Here is a 6475-nt window from a genome sequence, read left to right as displayed (position 1 = left end):
TCAACATAAAACTACTACTGGACTTCACTGTGTGAGGGTGAGTAAACTGTCATAATTTAAGTTTATTTATGGGACACTTTTGTAATCCTTAATCATCATCAGTCATCATTAGACTTAAGTTTTGCTTTAAACTAAATATATACATAGAATTTTGATGTTTGGTAGCTAAGCATATTTTTCTTTTTCACGATCATTCGTGGACTTAGTGTTGCCCATGATTGTCTATTAGAGAGCGCTACCGGCAGTCGGAAGAGTCTTGCGTTGCTGTGTTCTCGACCCTTGCATGGCAACAGTTACGGTATGTCTAGAAATTTTGTATGCTCTGTTTGACGTCATGTTCTAAATAGGAGACAGAGTTATGTAATGTGGATTAAAAAAAGTATGGCATAATTTTATAAGTGTGATGATTCTAGGAACTTTATAGAACTTGGCACATCCTAGCTTTTGTGACATCAGTGTTAAGCAGAAAGAACTGAAAGCACAAATCTACTGCATTGTTTAGTTTTTTGTGGCTTTGTCTCAATATTAAGGTAAGGAACAGAGTGCATGCACCATCTCAGGTGACTGTAAAGATGCCAGAAGTGGCTACTCCATGTCATTGTGTGTGCCATAGCCAAGATGCACATGCCACTTCCAGCAGTATGTCATGCAAACCTCTGGTGGTTGATCTTACTGGTATAGGTGCTTCTGCTTAACCTACGACCCCTCTTTCAAAAGGAGGTGAGTTTTCTCTTAAACATTCCATATGATGATAGATTACCTAAGTGTAGGCTATGTGTCCTGTCTAGGCATTCTGATGTAGGACGCACCCTTGTTTCCGCAGACAGAAGCAACCAGCCTAAGAGGTCCACTTTGTCTTCCCGTCTGACTGAGAAACTTCAAGACTCCCTTAATAATTATGGAGAACAAGACAATAATTTCAAGACTTTTAGGAAGTGCATTCATACACATCCACAGACCAGAAGGTATCACTACAAATACTTTCTTTTCCTTTGACATTATTGATTGTCTTATTGTTGACTTATCATTACATTCTGTAGAAGCATCTGAAACATGCCACATACTTGCACACACACACTGCCATGAATTTTTTTTTGCTCCCTAGCCCCATGTCCTGTGCTCATAAAATCATTCAAAACAAAGGTAAACAAACTCACATTTACAGTATATAAACAAATAGATATTAAAGAATCCATTAATCCTATTAAATATATAATTACAATCCGTAATTCATTCAGCTTTTCGTATCATGCATTATCACTCTACAAAAGTCAACATTGCTCTAACTAACAGCCATAACTCATTGTCTTTTTTCCCTCTAAAAAGCAGTTAGCAGAGATGTATCGAGCGAGGAGTAATTTACGTTGATGATGATGAGGAAGATCTGGAGAAACCTGTGCCCGGGGCTCAGAGTTGGACCATGGAATTGAATTCTTGTGCCAGGGCGTACAGCTGCCAGTCACAGCCACAGCATTGTGTGAGTGAACCTTAGACACATTTTTTACTTGTATCTCCAATTTGGAGAATATGATGTAATAAAGTATCAAAAATAGGCATGGAAGCTCTGTTTGATGTTTCTCCAAATGTCATCATCCATTATCCATTAAGCACCAGATTATTGAAGTTTTGGAAAGGATTTAGATGGAATGTGTATTGAGGTTGTGTTATTTTTGGTCACTGGGTGGCAGCAGATGACCATTCGCAACACAGTGATTCCAAAGTTTCTTGTTTGTTTCACATTGCTGTCAAATACTTTGGATTGGCATGTAAGCATTCATTATCTCCTTTTAATTACCGTAATTTTATTAGTGCTGTGCTACAACAAGCCATATCATTGATGTTGCTTTTGTCATACATGCCATGATTTATGTAAGGTATTAATTCGGTTCTCTGTCTGACTGGATGCAAAATTGGTGCATTTATGTAAGGGTTAAAGGCACAGTAATTTTTTTTTTTATTATGTTGAAGTATGGATTACACCAACACCTAGTGACCTGGATTATGCATCATTCAAACACAGTAGTTTTCAGTTCCAATGCCATTGTAGAAACTCACTATGGACAGTATACCAGGATTAATTTAATTAATGAATGAAAGTGTTCAATAACAGGGCAGTTTACTGTGATTAATTGAGTAGTATTCAGCTGGTCATGTGATGCTAACATGGCTGCACCCATGAGGTGCCCCTGCTCCACGTAGAATAAAAAAAGCTTTTATAAGGTTGCTGATATGACTGAACTCTTCATCTCACATGAGTGGCCATGATTTTATACAGTATGTTTAAAATTACTATACATTTTTTTTAGAATTAAAACGCTTTTAATGAGGAAAAAATACGTGTCAGGGTCTGAAATTAACACCAAATCCAGGTAATTTCTGTTTGGCCAGTGAATTTCGCAATGTCACACGCCACTCTGGTGGGTGATTTTTTTTGCCTTCTTTCAGTTTATGTTTGCTTGTAAAATACATTTAAACAAGTTCTAGTATTGTCCTCAAGGGGGCTCTGTAGGCTTACAGTTCAAACATTAACATACAGGTGTTTACATAGAAGGGCTCATATATAGTCTCAAACACTGGGTGTCCACTGGTGTATGGTGAGCAAAAGTGGACTCAGTGCTTTTGATCTAGAATTAAAATGATGATTGCACACGTTCTTGTGACAATTAGCTGGATAGGCAATCATTAATAAATCAACACTGTTTGTAAACGTTGGGCATTTGAAAAGGAAGTTGGCATTTTTCCAACTGTAATCATGCATATATAAAATGATATCATTGCTCGTGTACTGAAAGCTAATAGTAGAAAATACCAGTGGTCTTTAGGGCTGTCAACGAATATTCTAAATTCGAATATATATTCGAATAGTTTTAAAAAACAGAAATTCGAAGGTGAAAATTAATATTCGAATGTGGAAAAAAAAAACGCGCCCGCGGTAGCAGATGTGCGGCTGTCTGCTTTGCGAGTGGGCGTGCTGCCTGAGGGGTCTTTGTTGTCACATTTCTCGGAATTGTGTGCCTCGTTTTATTTAACGTTAAACAGAAACATGACTAAAATGTAAGGCTACTGTACTGACTGAATAGATGTTGCATGAATAAGGTAGGTTAGATACAGCAGTTTCATGCACTGCAGGCTTCCACTGGTTTGATTATTTACCGTTTCATGTCAAGGAAAAGTTCCATGTTTACCACAGCACAGCTCGCTCGGAGCGTTCAATGTCGGTTCTATATACTGTAAAACTTCAATTAATGTTAATAATTTGTTTTAATCACTGAATGAAGCCTGCTATATTTGGGACAAGAGTCGCGACCTTATATTGCTTGCACAAAACTCTTGATCAGCACTCAACATTTGTTTATTGTTGTTGTTCTTTTAAACCGTTATGCGCAGAGAGCGTGAGGGCGAGAGAGAGAGAAAGAGTGCCTGCGCGTGCGAGCGAGAGTGAGGTCTTGGCCATTAGTTAATTTACTTGTTTTTGTGTAGGTAATACGTTGTCAAATATGTTTAAACTTAAATAAACTACCTATACAAATAGTTATGTCTCTTTGTATTAATTTGTCCTGTTATTGACGTAATGCGCGTCATTGACCAAATGCGCAACCAGATATTCGAATAGTTCGAATATATGTGTTTTTTTTAGAGGGAATATTCGAATGTCATTTTTGAGCAATTTTGACAGCCCTAGTGGTCTTGTACTGTTAGCCGTAAAACAACATCATGCATCGGGATAAATGGAAAATCACTCTTGGATTTACATTCGATACTACATATAATACTATTTATACTAAGATATATATATTTATGGCCAGTAAGAAATCTGACTGACTGGTAAATCTTTTCATCTACCAGCCACCGTGACTGGTGGGCTAAAAAGTTATTTCGGACCCTGCTAAATGCACCTTTAATGTACAGGCAGATGGTCATTATCACAAATATAGCCCGGCAGGGTATGACGACCACGATGTGGAGTGGCTGACCACATTATCCTGTTTATTATACCTCTACTTGCCAAATAAATAAATTGACATGAAATATGAATTTGTTTTGAAATGATGTTATTATGTGGGAAGAAAGAGACCACAGAGTCTTTAGAAACACTGAAGTCAACTAAATTCATATAACTTTGTGCCTGGATTTGTAAAAAAAAAATTAAGAAATATGTAACTGCAGCAATTGACCAATCAGAGCTGAGTATTCCAGAGGGCCAGGGTAAATTTGCACCAGCTCACTAATAACTTTGCCCTGATGATCTGAACCACAGAAACAAACTCAAAACAACTTTTTGGCCAGATTTCATTTTAAAAGCACACCCATTCGTTCTTTGATTTCATAGGAAGTGTGCAATTGTCTTGAGTCTGCAAAAGCATCTGCACGGCGCTTTCCAAAAGCCTCATAGAAAATCTGATGCCGTGTAACAAACACAGCAGCTATTCACATGGCCTGTGGTGAAACGAAGCAGTCAATGTGATCACACGTCACACCATTGGACATAATGCTTAAAACTGGTACAATCGAAAAGGGAGTGACTTGTGCAATGCATTCCTCAAGATTGGTTGACTGTTGATGGGCCGGCTGAGGGGTTTGTTGGGTTGGGGGAGTGTCAGAAGAAGAGAAAGCAAGGCTTTGGGTTTCACTTTCTCACCTGACACTGTTCGTGGCCCCTGCCAATGTTGACTGACATCTTCAATGGGCCCTTTGAAGTGAGCTCCAGTTTAATTAAGAGGTTTGCCTTGCTTGGCAGTGATCTGTGAAAGCCTGGGATAAATATTGAATGGGGTTCACCTGCTGGTTACGGCGCTCTAGGGATAAACAGGTGCTTTGTGAGATCGGGGATTTGCTGGGTGGGGGGTGCTCCAGGCCAGCTATCAGGAGGGCTGTAGGGAGTATAGACCTGACTGAAATGCTTAACTCGCTGTCTCTTTCTCTCACCCACTATCTCTTTCTCTCTCTGTCCATCTGTATGGTTAGGGTGCAGTGGCCCGGGCAGGCGGACAGTGTGAGATTTCAGACTCTCAGGTGTCGGACTCTCAGAGCCAGCCTGTTGAAATGCAGTCTCTATTGTGCACACTCACACTCGGTCCTGCATCTTGCACCACAGGGCCATTGTAGAGTGCAGACAATCTAGCCTCACCATCTCAAACACAGGAGCTGCTCTCTCCACACCTCACCTGGCAAACAGAAATGCCACTGTCTAACAGAACAAACCCACCTCTTGTGTTTTTCAGCAGTAACTGATAAGTACTTTGATATATCCTCCTCCTCTCCACATATCCATTACTCCTCAAATTTTGCCTCTCTCGCGGAGAATGTAGTGACCAGCAGCTTGCTTATTTTATGTATTTATAGTATGTGTGCTGGCCCTGAACTGTAACTAGCTGTTAGGTCCCATAGGAGCTGTAAAACGCTGTCACTGGACACCAATGCTGCTACAAATCCCTGAAGATACTTTCCTGAAATCGTTGCTTTTATTTTCTTGCCAGAACAATGCCCGCATTTTATTAGCAGAGCAGTGAGCTGCAAGATGCATCAGCAGGTGTCTGCCCCTGACTGGAACAGCATGCTTGGGTTAACGCTCCTGCACAATACCTCGCACTGTTTTATTGCAAACTGATGTCGAGGTCTGGAGTGGTCCGAGACATGGCTCTCTGCTCCACTGATATCAGGGCCTTGGAGGGAAAGAATGCACCACTCTGCCTGAATGTGTCTGTGACGACAGGACCGGCCAATGCAGGCTGTTATCTGCATTCCAGGGGTGTCTTATTTGCTGCGCGGTAGCAAGAGGGGCCGAAACTATAGCAGGCTACGTGTAATGGATACCCTTGTGTCAGCTGTTTCCTGCACGGCTGCTGACAAGGCCTCCCATTCACAATCAGCCCTCTTTCTCCCCCTTATGATGAATAAGTAATTATTCGGTATAGGAAGCAGGATACTTGGACTGGTCTATTGAATGTGGCAGCAGCAGGTAACGCGATCGCCAGGGCCGAGAGAACCAGAGCCCCAGCACGTAACTCTTCCTTCGAAGACGTAACTTTAGCTGCTGCCATCTCTCTTGTTTATTTAGCATGTCGGATCTGGTCTGTGTCCCACTGGGGGATGGTTTAAAACACTGGCTCACATTCGCTTCCATTCTATCACTTGCTGTAATTTTTAATGACAAACAAGATTTGAGAAGCAGCTTGTGTAACCAGAGCTGGACCTCTTCAGTGGAATGCAGGCTAAAGGACAGCTTTATCCCTGATGTGAAGGTGTAACACACGCCGTGACTTAGCATTTGTTTATGTGGGATAACCTTACTGTCACTCTTAAGAAAAGCAAAGAATTAATCTGGTGTCTATTGGAGACCACTTCTCTGTCTACATAAATATTACTGTACATAAAATGTATACAGTACCTATCAGCAGGCCCACATGGAGTCTGCATCTATAGAACTGCAGAAAGCTCCACACACTTGGCTAATTGCATAAGACACCATGTTTGA

At 40.7% G+C, this 6475-nt stretch overlaps 1 pseudogene; it reads left to right on the top strand.

The window, feature by feature from the left end:
* The first annotated feature begins 618 nt into the window (after positions 1 to 618).
* The window catches only part of LOC127631680 (Fanconi anemia group J protein homolog), a 50379-nt pseudogene continuing 44522 nt past the window's right edge, over positions 619 to 6475 (top strand).

Source organism: Xyrauchen texanus, chromosome 38 (genome assembly GCF_025860055.1).
Source record: "Xyrauchen texanus isolate HMW12.3.18 chromosome 38, RBS_HiC_50CHRs, whole genome shotgun sequence".
Taxonomy (NCBI): domain Eukaryota; kingdom Metazoa; phylum Chordata; class Actinopteri; order Cypriniformes; family Catostomidae; genus Xyrauchen; species Xyrauchen texanus.
The sequence above is the reverse complement of the archived record's forward strand: the minus strand, read 5'-3'. Positions and strand labels throughout refer to the sequence as shown.